The sequence below is a fragment of the Cavia porcellus genome, unplaced genomic scaffold (genome assembly GCF_034190915.1).
Source record: "Cavia porcellus strain 051 isolate PalLab524CR breed Dunkin Hartley unplaced genomic scaffold, mCavPor4.1 scaffold_14, whole genome shotgun sequence".
Classification (NCBI taxonomy): Eukaryota; Metazoa; Chordata; class Mammalia; order Rodentia; family Caviidae; genus Cavia; species Cavia porcellus.
Genome location: NW_026947497.1, coordinates 46,372,986 through 46,387,856, shown reverse-complemented (window position 1 = coordinate 46,387,856; position 14,871 = coordinate 46,372,986). Strand labels below are relative to the sequence as shown.

Sequence of the window (14,871 nt, the reverse complement as noted above, 5' to 3'; positions counted from 1 at the left end):
GACCTGGGGAGCAAGATGATCTCGCAGCAGACAGTGGCAACTCCTCGTGATTGGGTTTGAAGGCGCTGTAGGGAGGCTGTCCAGCCTCCACCTTGTTCCCTGTAACCCTCTACCAGAGGTCAATCGTGGACTGACAATTGCAAGTGGAATTGCCCAGAAATTAGCCATCTCTAAGTTTTAAGGAACTTTCATTACTGTGTGTTGTTATAATTGTTCTGTTTTTACTAGTCATTGTTTTTTAAACTGTGCCAAATTTATAAATTAAACTTTATCATAGGTAAGTACAGGAAAAAGCATAGTATATACAGGGTTCAATACTATCTGTAGTTTCAGGCATCCCTGGGAAGGAGGTACCTTGGGATGTATCTCCACAAAGATAAGGAGGACTACTATGTTTGAAATCGGATTGCCCTAGTTGCAAGTAGGAATACCTTGCACCTGAAAGTATCTTGGGGGGCATGTGAACGCTCTTTAGGATACATAGTTTTAAGGGCAAGGTACAGCTTCCAAGTTCTGTTTAAATTCTACATTTAGGGATTTTGCTCAGGAGTAGAGTGCTTGCCTACTGTGCTGGGTTAGATCCCTACCACCAATGAGACAGAGACAGAGACAGAGATAGAGATAAAGATAGAGAGATAGAGATAGAACAGAGACAGACAGAGACAGACAGAGAAACAGAGGGAAGGAGAGAGAAGAGGAGGAAAAGCCCTCTCCCATGAGAACTCACTTGATGGAGGCCACCGCTGGTAGAATCTGGGACAGGATACATTTAGGTCCTTAACCTGTCAAAGATCTCACTTAGAGAACTGCCCCACTGCGTGTATAACCCCAATCTGAGGTGTCAACAGATTCCAACATCTGCCTCTCAGACCCTTTGCAGGGCACAGATAGCATTTTCCCAGTGGGTCCAGAGGCTGGTGTCAAGAGGCAGCTGGGATGTTTGTGAAGTCAGAGACCAGCCTGTTGGCTCCTGTAGTTTCTAAAGTCAACAATTTGCAGAGCTCCCGCTGCAGTTCTGTTTGTACTAGAGTCGCCAATGTGGAGTGTGCAGCTCCCTCAGATCCACATGTTAAGTGCAATCTTTGAAGCACAGTTGAGAGCCAGCAAATGAGCAAATACATCTGGTAGCCCAAGACCTACACAAAAGGTAATTTGGTTCTTGAAAAGCTGGCAGGACTGGAGGTGTGAGCTGGGATCCTGTTCCCAGCAGGAGGCTTGGGTGAAGCATGCCAATCTAAATGGCTCCCAGGGGACCCCAGGGACTGAACCCCAGCCTGGGTTTCTGACTCAGCCTCCATCTTTTCTAGGAGCTTCTCTGCACCGTCCCTGGATGACAAAATAGCAGGCTTATCCCACGTGGGCTGAGAGGGCTTCCTTTAAACATTTAAACCTGCAAGAGTAGGGATGCAAACCTGGGTGGTTTCCCCCCATTGTTACCCCTGGGGAAGGCCTTGGGAACAAAACTGGGCTCTCTGCCCCAGTGCATCAGACCCTAGACTACAAGTTCTCTGATGACACGATCCACTCTCGCCACATCTTAGAAAGGCCGAGCTGTCACTGGGCCTCCTTAATGGATGCACTACAGCCCGCAATGCGGTTTTCAGCGGCATCATCTGCCCCAGGTCGGCTCTGGCTCCAGAGCTGGTCACACTCTGTGCCTCAGCCTTGAGGTGTCCTCTGCACAAGTCCTCTGGAGCGGCAACTAGAAACAGCTGGGAGACAGGGCTCATCTGGGAAGGGAGAGGGGTGGCTCCGGGACCAGCACTGCAGAAGCCGCCTGTGTTCTGATTTTCCATTCCCCAAACAGCTCAGTGAGATGCACCCCGGTTTCTGGCTCTGGAAGAGGACAGCAAGGACTGGAGAGAGAGGACATGGAGCTTGCACAGGAGTCACCAACATCACAACCACCTCCATACCTGAGATTTGAGTTCCTCTCTGCTGGGACCATGTTCTGCTCTTGGTCTGGCTATGAGATTCTGCACGTGTCCTAAAATGCATTGTAAAACTATGAGATTTGCAAACCGGCTGTTAAGTGGGCGTTTGCGTACTGGGCTAAATGACTTGAGAGTAAACTGAGAAAATGAGCATATTTTTCAAGTTGCACATCAGACTCTTTTATTTACTTGTTTATTTTAGTGGTGCTAGGATGGAACCCAGGGCCTTGCATGTACTATCCCGCACTTTATCACTGAGTGACACCACTATCTATGACGCTCCAGCGAACCTTTGACAGAGAAGAGGCAGCTCAACAGTGAGCTCCAGGGTGAGTTCCAAAGGGATGGCCAACTGTGTTTGACTCACAATCCCAGGTCTCTGGGAGGAATTTCTTTCACATCTACAGTTGCAGATTAGGGAGCAGAATGCACTTTGAAGATCTGATCTCATAGGCAGATCAGGAAGCAGTGGCTTTGGGGGGCAATTTTACCTGAAGTTCCCCAGAAGCCAGGGTAGAGTGCAGACCAAGCGCTGCTTGGTGTGTAGGGCTGGCGGGAGTCATATGCTGCAGGCCGAGCACCATATAAAAACACCTTTACCCCATCTACACCTGAGCTCCCCAGTGGTCAGGGAGTTAGGTGGCCCCTCTGATTTAGTACAGAACCATGAAACTTAGGGAACGCAGGGACTCACTATTACACCAGAGGAACAGCAAAGGGGAGCTTGAGGCTAAGTCTGTCTGCCTCAAAGCTCTGGCTGTGGCTCTCCTCTTCCTGGATTCTGCTGCCCTCTCTATCCATGGACAGAGAGCAGGACTGGGCTCCAAATACCTCCCCTCTGCAGACTGTCCCTAAGATATCTGTCTTAAGGGGACCCAGAGAACCCCAAAGTGTGAATCCGTAGGGAGGTGTGAAATTGTGATTTATAATAAATATATACTTGGTTTTGTCCCCATTTCCTGGCATATAGTTCCTAAAACCCTTGGAATCCACAGTGATGAAGTGTCTTTTTGTGTGCTAATGAGCAGATCAATGCTGTGGAGCTTGTGAATAGACTCCGGAGGGGTCTGGTTGCCAGGGGAACCAGCCGCTAGATTAGAAGCTTGGAACTTTCAGCCCCTCATCTCCGCTGCAGCAATGGCACCCTACCTCCAGGGGGCAGAGGGGGGCGGGAGATGAACGCAATGGCAGGGGCAGTGATTTAATCAACTGTGCCCATGTCATGAAGCCTCCACAGAAACTCAGCAGGACCAGATTTGGTGTTCACACAGAGATGCGGGGTATACTTGGAGAGGGTGCAGGGGGGCTCCGGGACACCCCTTTACCTGATCCTCTGCAGCGCTTCATCTGCTTGTCATTTACATCCTCAGTTAGATCCTTTACAATGAGCCAGTTAGCATAGTTGTTTCCCAGAGTTCCTCGAGTCATTCTAACCCAAGGAGTGGGTCCTCGGAACAAAGTAGACCAAGCCGCACAGCTAGCAATTGAGTCCCTTCCCGCCCCACCGAGACAGCTGTAACCTCTGAGTCACAGCCAGAAGCACAGGGGACAGCCCAGGTTGGGTTGGCAGTTGGGGCGGGGGCAGACTTGAAGGAGGCTTTAATCTGGGGGTGCACCTGCTGCTCCCTTTGCAGCTCCACCTGACCTCTATGAGGATGTCAGAAGAGCTAGTCTCGTTCCTGGCTCTCTGGTCACCATCCAGGAGCCCTGGGCCACACATGGAAGCCTTGGGTTTTTTACATAATGGACACAAATATTCATGTTGCTTTGAGTTAAATGCATTTGAAAAATAACCTTTATATTATGATCTACTTCTTCCAGGAGCCACATAAACAGTTTTTTGTTTTGTTTTGTTTGTCTTTTTGAGACAGGCTCTCACTACGCAGTTCAGGCTGGCTTTGAGCTCACTTTGTAGCCCAGACTGCTCCCAAACTCACAAGGATCCTCCTGCCTCAGCCTCCTGAGTGCTGGGATTACAGATGTGTGCCACCATGCCTGGCTGATAGTTTTAAGCATGACCACTAGGTGAAAGCTAACAAGCTCTGGGGATCTGGAGAGGTGGGAGATTTGAACCACAATGGTGTATTACCATCCAGTGGCTCACCTTTGGCTGTGTCTAAACTTCAGCTTCACCTCTGTGATCCATCACACACGGACCTTGAGTTTACTGACATCACACTGTGAGGGACATCAGACAGGCAAGGGCAAAATTCTCCCATCGAAGCTGCCCCTGGTGATTCTTCTGCCCTACAGTGATCTCAGGAGTTTAAATTTCCTAGCAGAGCTGGCGAGGACACAACCCTCGCTCACCAAGTGTTTGTCCCTCTGCACTGGAACAGGCGTCTCAGCACCAGACTGCCATCTAAGATGCTGAAATCAGACCCCAGACCACTACTTAACAGCTTCCGACAGGCTCAGACACCCCGTCCCCCTGCAGGGCTGCCAAGCCCAGTCGCTCTACCCCCACTCTGGAGCGATCTTCTCACTTGGGTAGTCAAGGACAAATGCCCTAATTGCCTGGGGCGATTCCTTCATTCCAGAGCCCCATGCAGGTGGCCAGGTGCCCTCTGCACATTTATTGCGCAGTAAAACTTTACAGCAGCTCCACACTGTTCCCACGTCCCTTATCGGATCTATCCATGACAGTCAAGACAGTAAGCTCTGTCCTCTGAAAATGTGAGCAGACACTGAAGCCTTCAAATGGCCGAACAAGTCACACTGGCAAGCAGCTGGCAGAAACTGGAGGCGGAAGAGCCCAATGACTGGGCACAGCGTAGCCAGGAAGGAAGCTGCATCTGAGACCATGACGTCCCCTGTAACAGCCTCACCGCTGCCACCCCCACGCACCTTTGGGTCCAATCTAGCTGCATCTCTTCCCTAGTGGTTTTTCTTTTCGGCTCCTTACTTGCTCAGGTGGGGGTTCATTGAGAGTTTTGTCAGCAAATCCCAGCGAACTGGTCTTTTGCAGGCCAAAAGATTAAAACTAGGAAAAAGCTAGCAACTCAATCCCAACTTATTTCTCCCAGTGTCTGGAATTAACCCGGCCAGCCCAGAAAAAGAGTCAACGTTCCCTTAGCGGCGTTCTTACCAGAGCTCCATAGCGGCTGCTCAGGGCATCAGAGCCTGGCTCCAGCCTTCACGGGTCAGGGGACTTGGCTCCCCAGGCCCTCACACAATCGGGCCCATTATAGTCATGGGCGCTGAGTGAAAGGGTGGCCCTCACCAGAACAGCCAGGGCTCCTCAGCCAGGCCAGAGAGGCGGGGCTGTGGGCTCGGGCACAATGGCAGCCAATGACAGCCTTTCTGGACTCTGTTTGCTTAAGATATTGGGTTTCCTTCTGAAGCAGGAGTTTGGAGCACTGAAAAGGATGGGCTGTAGCCTTTGTGTGTTTAGTTTTTAACTCTGGCTCTCTTTATCTTGGACCATTTCTCCCGGGGTGGGGGGCTCCCTCAATTACCTCCAAAGGAGGAGTCTTGCTCTAGAAATTCTGATTCCTATTTCCGACTGCAGGGCACGTGCCCAGGAGCACTGGTGAGTCCCGAGGCTTCATTCATTCCGCCCTCAGTCCTGTCCACCTTGCTTCACGGCCTTTCTCTTTGCCTTCGGCACTGAGCAGGTGTCAGACATGATGGTGTTCCTTGTAAAACTTTGTTTTGTCTTTTTTGCAGTCCTGGGGATTGAACCCAGGGCCTCACACATGCCATGCAGTGCTCTGCCACGGAGCCACCTCCCTGACCTTTTTCTTAGTTTTACTTTTGAGACAGGGTCTTGTTAAGTCACCCTGACTGGGATGGAAATTGTAATGCTGCCACCTCAGCCTTCCAGGACCTGGGATCATGGGTGTGTGCCACTGCACCTGGCAAACTATTTTCATTTTTAATTGACATAACAACGGTGTGCATGTTTATGAGTTAAGTGTAATACTCTGATATATGTTTAATGCACAATGATTAAATCAAGGCAACTGGCATTTCCATCACCTCACATGTTGGTCATTTCTTTCTGGTGAGAACGTTCAAAATTTTTATCTTCCAGCTATTTTGAAATGTACACCACCACTATATATGCATATTCATATCCATATACACATTTTGTTCATCCAATTCTTTAATGGACAGAGGTTGTTTTCCTATTTTGCTTATTGTGAGTAGTAAAGAATATGGAAGTGTAGATGTCTCCCCAACACACTCATTTCATTTCAGTCCAGTAAGACTGCTAGATCATAAGGCAGTTCTATTTTTTATTTTTTGCAGAACATTCATACTGTTTTACATAATGCTGTACTAATTTACATTTCTGCTGATAGTGTGTAAGACTTTCCCTTTTTGTATAAACTCACTAGTATTTGTTATTTTTATTTCCTTTGTGATAATGGCCCTTCTAACTGAGGATGGTAATATTTTACTGTGGTTTTGTTTGGGATTTCCCCTATGATCAGTGATACTGAGAAATTTTTATATACCATGCACCACTTGTATGCCTTTTGAGAAATGTCTGGGCCCGTTTTATAAAATTTACTACTGAATTTTTTTGAGATCCTTAAATATTCTGGCTATTAACCCTTGTCAAATGTACAGTTGGGCAAATATTCCCTCCCATTCTACAGGTTGTCTCTTCAGTCTGTTCATTGTATTCTGCAGTGTGAAGAAGTGTAGAAGACCACCTGGAGGATTCTCCTTCATAGAAGAACAATTGTCTCCCATTTGGCCATACCTGGCCCCGTTTCTGTGATATGTGCAGAGCTGGCTAAGTTTTGTCTTTATCAGTTAACTTTAAGGAATTCCAATAGGTCTAGCTGAGATACTCTGAAGCAATGTGACAGGTGAGTGAAGCCCCACCTATAGCTCCCAAGTAGTATGTGTGAGCGAGGCTGAGAAATGCCAAGCTGTCAGCTGAGAATGAGCCTCAGGAAAAGACTTCTCAGGGGTTCATAATTACATCAAAACCTCAAAACACTAGATACTACCCAGCTCCCCACAGTCAGATACTTCCTGCCACACTCCCAGTCACTCATGCTCTCTTCATGAAGTAATAAAACTCAGGTTCATCCCTGGGTTGAGGCCTTTGTTCCAATCAGCCATTATTCTGACTGGATTTAGAACCCTCTTGGCTCCCTACAACTACAAATAAGACTCAGTGTATTTATTTGTGCACTGGAAGTGGTAGCTTGAAATTAACTTATTAGAATTCAAATAACTTTTCCATAGGCTGACAAATGCGGACTGTTTTGGACCTTGATAAGGTCCAGAAGGGTTTTCTACCTATAAGCTTTTTGGATGTAACCCCATTTGTCTGTTTTTGTTTTTAGTGCCTACACTTTTGGGGTCCTCTCCTTAAATTCCTTATACAGATCAAGGTCATGAAGCATGTTTTCTTCTAGTAGAGTCTTCATTTCAAGCCTTACAGTTAGGTGTTTCATTTATTTTGAGTTTATTTTTATAACTGCAGAGTCTAGTTTCATGGTTATAGGTATAGATATAAGGTTTTTCTCAGAACCACTGGGCAAAGATACTGTATCAAGTCAGCTTTTCACTGACACCAGATGCTTGACATACACAACTTAAAGGACAAAGAGTTTATTTTTGTTTATGATTTCAAAGAATTCAGCCCGCAATCAGCTGGTTCCAGGGCAAGAAAATCAAAGCTGCTTAGTTTATGGTGGTCAGAAAGTAGATTGAGGGAGCAAAGGCAGAACAGAAAGATCTAAAAGCCAGACACAGACTTCAAAGCCAATCAAGTTGACCACTAAGTTTAATTGTCATATATGACTCCTTATCAACTCAACACCTAATCCTCAGAGCACATCCTTGGGTTACAATACATTACAATACAATACATTTGTAGTTTAGTATAATAGTAACCATCTGTGTGTCTCAGTAGCTATGCCTAGTGGGAATCTTTCTGTTTACCCACTTGGTACAACTCATGCATGGGTGCCAAAGTATCAAACTTGAATCCTAACTCACAGTTGTGCTCCATATGATAGGCTTTGTGTATGCATCACAGAGAGTGAACTGCACCTGCACCATTCCTCTGCTATGTAAATATGTACGTTACCAATGTTGTTTTTAAACATTTTTCTGGTAGAAGTAGCCAAATTCAGTACAATGGCACATGAAAACCCAGATTTACAAGTTTTGGAGGAGGTCAAAAGTGAATCATCAGACCATTCATACATGGATGATGAAGATGATAATGACTTTGACATGGGTCATGTGAGCAAAGTTCCCATGACACTGAAATGGAGCAAGAATTGACTGATACAGTCACAGGGAATGCAGATTTCCTTGATTCAGATGAAGAAAATAGTGTGAGAATATCTCTGACTAGTCAAAATGGTACAAAATGATCACTCAACCAAATGGAATGACATAATGTTAAGGATAGGTCTGAAAATGTAGTGAGGATCTTAGCAGGGGTGAAACCTATTGGACTAAATGCCCACATTGACATTTAATGTTGGAAATTGTTTGTAACAGACAAAATGCCACAAGATGTCTGAAACATACAGAGACTGAAATGTGTTAACATTCTATATGTACCAATAGCCACAATCAAAAAGGTGTAATTTATTATGACATCTCATTATGAACTGAAAACCTCATAGGTCTGCTTCACTTAGCAGGGCTTTCTCATGGTCATCACAGGAATGTAAAAGACTTATAGAAAAGCAGTGGGTGGGGGCTTGAGGTTTGTAGGATAATGATGACACTGAGGACATTTGGTTTCTTCAAAATTGTCTGAGGTTTGATGACAAAATCACCTGCCAAGAAAGAAAGAAAAAGAATGGATAATCTGGCTACTATCTGCTCACTGGTAGAGAGATTCGTGAGTAAGTGTCAAGTAATTTACATACCATCTGAATACAGGACTAGTGATGACATCTTTCAGTATTTCATGGCTACAGTAGCTTCAAGCAGTATACTTCTATTAAAAACTTTCCAAATATGGCATAAAAATTTATCCCTTTGTAGATGGAAGACTTATTATGTTTTCAATTTAGAAATTTATCCTAGAACTCAGTCACCAGGTCCTTATTTCTTTAGTAATAAACCAAATGATACTATGAACAGACTTGTTGCTCCCATCTCCTAAACTAATCACAATGTAACATTGGACAGTTGGTTCACCAGTTTCTAACTGATGTTACATTTGCTAACAGAACATACTTTGACCAGGAACTGTATGCAGAAACAAAGAAGAAATTCCAAATGGAATGCTATAATTTTAAAACAGAGAATTGCACAGTACAATCTGTGGATTTCAGAACGATTTACACTAGCTTGGAATATGGCAAAGAAAAACAAACTTATACTGCTGATGTCAACAATGCACCATGAGGGAAACATTGATAGGAAAACCTCAACAAAATAGAAGCCTGAGATGGAAACTTTCTGCAACAAAACCCAAGGTGGAGTAGATGTTGTTGATAAGTTATGTAGTAACTATGATTTCACTTAAAACACAAACCACTGGAAAATGTTTATGTTTTACTAGATCCTAAACATGTGTATCATAAATAGTTTGCTAGTTTACAAAGAAAATATTAAGTACAAAATATCATGGAGAAGTCTTCTTAGAAGATTGGGACTGGAACTCCTAAGTGATCATTCACAGTAGAGGAAAAACAAAATGTTTTTGCCCAGGGAACTACGTAAAGAAACTGTGGAGCACATTGGTGAATTGACAGGTTAACAGGGAAGGTCAGCACCCCAAACACCTACTACTGCAATAGGAAAACCAAAAGGTGTCAGCTGTGCCCTACACAGGAATTTACTTCTGATGTTATGTTTTAGGTTTGTAAGCAATTACACAGCTGATTGAAAATACTGATGTTTATTCTAAATGTGCAATACATACTAAGAATTTAATAATTTATTTTATTGATATTTTATGTTGCTGTTAATGAAACATTATATAATAAGAACCTCCTGACAGAACAGCAAGACCAGTAAGATGTAAAGTACACCCTACAAAAAGGCCAGAAAACCAAGAACATGTGCTGTCAGTGTAAGTGATATGTGAGTATAAAATATGCTGTTGTCACATGTAAAGACTACCTTAAATGTGATAGTTGAAGTAAAAACTTTTTGTTATTGAGTTCTATTGGTATTTTCATTGTCATTCAAATAGGAATTTCTATGTTGTAATTTTGTAGACTTTATATACCAAAAATCAGTTGATGTTGAAAATTATGATGCTTTTTTCATAAACAATAAATATGAAAAATTCAATACTTTAATTTTTGATATATTTTGTTAAGTACTCATTGTTCAATATAATAAAGTTAATAAAATTAAAATTAACCAATAGAAATATTCTAAAGAATAAACATAAGTATTGTGCACCTACAACAATGTGCCTTTTTGACAAAATTGGCATTATGCTCCATGAGCTAACTCCAATAAAGATATTAACAAATTCTTTTTTTTTTGTACTGAGGATTGAACTCACAACCTTGTGCTTGGCAGGCAGGCACTTATGCTGCTGAGCTAAATCCCCAGCCTGATATTAACAAATTCATAATCTCACCCAACATGATATTAGTATGTTTCACACATCCCAAACTCAATAATCCCTTCCCTAATGTCTCAACTGTGCCAGCATTTCTCAGCATTTTTAATCAAATCCTCCTCTGAAACGCGAAGCAAATTCTTAGCTGTGAACATCTATAAAAATTTAAAAGCAAGTTAGTCAATTCTAAAATACAATGGTACAGAATAAACAATCCCATTCCAAAAGGGAGGACCAGGGGGATAGAAAAGAATCACGTGAATCTGAGACTTAAACCCATCAAGCCAAACCTTAGGTCCTGTAGCTCTATAACCTGGGCACATGATTGTAAGAGATGAGTAATCCACACCTAAGATCTTGCTGGTTGCAGCTCACGTGGTCTCTCTGTTAGGCTGGCTTCACTCAATGCACATGGATTTTCATGCCTGATGTTCCATGTTTCTGGTATCTCCTACTTCCAGGGGTTTCCCTTGCTCTTTAGCCTTATTATCGTACTCTTACCGTCACTCTATTAGGGGCTTCTTGCTTTGCTTCCTCAGCCTACGTTTGGAATCTGGGTGGAGGCTGCCACAACTCCACAACTCTTGCATTCTATTCCTAAAAAAATTTCATCACAAGAGTGATGCCAGGTCTGCTACCACTTAAAGCAGTAGCTTCTGAGTGCTTGGAAGGCTGGGCACAGTAAAATGAATCCTGGGGAATCAGTTCATTGGGACCCCAGAGACTCTCTTCACAAATGGAAGGTTTGCATTTCTGCAACTCCATGTCTGCAATGAGTTGCTCATTTCTGAGATTCTCTAAAGGTATCTTCCTATTGCCCTAATTCAAAGTATTTGGTGTGTGTGATACTATAGATTGAACCTAGGGCCTTTGCACTAAGTTACATCCCTAGATTTATTTATTTATTTATTTACTTATTTTTGAGACAGGATTTTACTGACTTCTAAATTGCCCTGGCTGGGGCTGAACTTGTGATCCTCCTGCCGCAGGCTCCCAGAATTCTGGGGTTTACAGGTGTGCCTTTTTAATGACGCTAATTTCTTCAGCAGCCATAACTCCAGCCTCCAACTTTACATGTTTCATTTCTTACCAAAATTTAAGTTTTTAAAAAATTCTGCTCTGCTTTTTGCTCCCAATTCTTACTATAAATCTTGCCATTAGCAGCCAACAGTACCCATAGCACACTTTGAACATTGGGATGCCTTGAAATTTCCTCCATCAGATAAATAGCCCATAGCCTTTAAATTCAGTGTTATACAAAGTTTGAGGACATGGGCAAAAATCTAGACAGCTTCTTTGCCAGAATGTAACACACATAGCCTCTGATTCAATTCCCAACAAAGTCCTCATTCCCATCTGTATCTTCCCCATCTTTACTGTCCACATTCTCTTTAGCATTTCAGTCCTTTGAGCTTTGACCACAATTATCCATCACAATCTACTTAAAGCATTTTATACTTTCACTAGCCCACATCTCCAAGTTTTTCAATTCCTCCCACAAAGCAGTTCCAAAAGCTTCTGAACCACATGATTCACAGCAATGACCCCACTGCTTTGGCAACAATTTTTAAAAAGATTAATTACTTTCCTACTGCTGGCACCAAATATCTTACATACACAATTAAAGGAGGAAGGGCTTACTTTTACTACTGACTTCAGAGGATTTAGTCCATGGTCAACTGACTCCAAGGCAGCTACGTCATTATGGAAGAATGCTGGGGAGCAAAAATGCTAGTTACGATGGACAGGAAAAACACAGGACAAATGTCAAAGAGGAAGGGCCAGGAAATGTATAGCCTCCAAGGTCATGCTGCATGACCCATCTGTACACCGGAAGTGTGCTCCACCACTCTCCCATGTGACTTTCAAGTCAACCAAGTTCACAATTAAACTAAGGGTCACACTCCTCCCGTAGTGTGTTCTTGCACCTTTCTTGAAGGATCAGAAGGCCGTACATGATCATTTTTAAAATTCTCACTTACTTTGACTGTGCATATGGAAACAGAAGTTAGTTCAGAAGGTTTAGAAGGAGCATGCAAAAAAGTAGCTTCTTTCTGTGACTGAACTTCACTGAATTTTGCTTTTCAACCTACTATACCGGCTAACCTTTTGATACCCCATAATGACCATGAGTCAGAAAATAAACTGTTGCATTTTTTCTTTATATAATTTCTAAATAGTATACTGAGTTACAGATAAATTTAAGAGCTATTTAGTTGATCATGTGGCATCACATAAATTATAGGTATGAGAAAAGCACAGCTATTACAATTGGAACAGTCCCATTATTTATAAAGGAGAACATGGTAGTTATCAAAATTAGCTAGTAGAGAAAAGAAAAAAATGTTCAAATATATTCATTTCCCACAAACTCTGTACTAAGCCTCTCCGACACTGATTATAAAAATAATAACCTAAAGACACTATCCTTTCTAATCTGTTAGATTCAAAATGTTTTTACTTTGCCCCTGATTCTTAATTTGTATTGAAGTAAAATTTCTCTAACACATCTTCCAAAAGTGTTGGAAACTCCTTCTAAAAGAATGATTATACCTCTATTGTTATGGTTTTTTATTTTAAGATAGAGATTACCTGCTGGAAATAATTGAGCTTTCCTCTAAAGTAGTAGGATCCTGTCATTAAAAAAAGCTCAGTGCACTAAAAGGAGCAACAAAGGAAAAATAGATAATCTGGACTTAGTTAAAAACAAAACTTTTTGGGTATCAAAAGATATTATCTAGAAAGCAAAATAAATTTGAAGAACAGAGAAGATACTTGCAAACTACATGTCTGGTAAGGCTCTATTATCACAATATATAAAGAACTCTTACAACCGGAAAACAAAGGACAGCCCAACTTAAAAATGGGCCATGGAGACTCACTCCAAAAATGGTGTATAAACGGCCCCTATGCACATGAAAAGATGCTCATGTAGCCACAAGGGAATGCTAATAAAAGTTTACTGCTGGTCATGGGGTCAGGTCAGACCTATTAGGATGACTACAGTTTTAAGGAAAGAAAGAAAATTGTGAGAAGCACACAGAGACACTGCTACCCTTGTGCTCTGCTCTTGGGGATGTGCAGTGGCTCTGTTGCTGTGGAAAGCAATCCCCCGACTCTTGAGGAAGTTAAACACAGAATGACCATGTCAGCAGCCAGCAATTGCATTCCTGATATACACCCCAAGAACTGAAGAGAGGAGCTGAACAAATTCACATGCACCCACATTCAATGCATCAGTGTCACAACAGCTGAAGACAGAAACAGCCTGAATATTTGTCTATAAATGAATGAAAAAAATATGGCATAGACACACAATGGGATATTATACAGGTATAAAAAGGAAAGAAATACTGACACAGACTATAACAAAGATGAATTCCTAAAATATTAAGCTAAGTGGAATAAGCCAGACACAAAAGAGCATATATTATATGATTCTGTGTACATAAAATGTCCCAAATAAATAAACTCAAACAGAACACACAGTTTCTTTTTAAGTTTCAGTGTCTTTTGAGGTCAGCAGTAAAATTCCTTGAAAGACCAGCCAGCATGTTTACTGAATTTTTAAAAGAATTTATTCCATGTCTTCAGTCATTGTATTTATGTACTGTCCTGCATCAGTACGCCCTAGGCACTGTGAGAACCACCTCTTACTCATCAAAAGTGATAAAAGACACGACCATGAGGGGAAAGGAAGGCGGTGAACAGGGTAAGAGACTCTTGGGAAGGGGCTGCCATGTGTTAGGCCACTTCCTATTTGCCCTCACTAAATATTCAAAACCAGGCTGGGTAAAGCTTGGTGCAGCATATGCGTTATATGCTCAGGATCCTGGGTTCAGTCTGTCTTGGTTACTTTTCTCTCGTTGCTGGGACAAAATACTCGACATCCAAAATGAAGGAAGGAAAGGTGTATTTAGCTCATTGTTTGTGGAGGTTTCAGTCTATAATCAGCTGGCTCTAAGGCAGTGGCACTGGGGCAACACTTCAAGGGAGCAGCCAGCAAAAGCAGCCAGAGCAAAGCGGGTGGAGGGAAGAACGAGACTCTTCGCCTTCCTTATATTGCACACAGCCCACTCCCACCCCCCACTCCCTGGCAGATATATCACTCACACCATCTCTGTGCCCTCCTTTTGCACAGGATAAGGATATTTACAAAGTAAAGACCCTGGCTCCCTGCTGAGTCTTAGTTAAGCTTCTGATCTTTTCAAGTTGACATAGTGTATCAATCATGACACAGTCCCTACACACACACACCAAAGAAACAAACACAACCCTGGGGTGGAGTAATAGGAGTTATTATTCCCATTTTCTAGGTAAAAACCTCCGAGAATCAGAATGAAGCCAAGTTTTAGTTTTCCTTCTCTCCCAAGAAGAGGGCTGTGAAGAACTGAATCCACTGGGCAAAGACCATTCTCCAAT

At 42.7% G+C, this 14,871-nt stretch overlaps 1 protein-coding gene across 4 annotated transcripts in view; it reads right to left on the bottom strand.

Moving 5' to 3' along the window:
* Trim2 (tripartite motif containing 2) overlaps positions 1–14,871 on the bottom strand; it is a 166,497-nt gene that overhangs the window by 111,294 nt on the left and 40,332 nt on the right. Inside the window, exon 1 of one of the 4 annotated variants that reach the window (XM_023560382.2) lies at positions 5,023–5,174. The exons of 2 other annotated variants lie outside the window; for them this stretch is intronic. The gene's annotated coding sequence lies outside the window, so the exon portion shown is untranslated. Of the gene's footprint in view, positions 1–5,022; positions 5,175–14,871 lie in introns of those variants that run through there. One more of the 4 variants, XM_013160259.3, reaches the window with a different exon arrangement.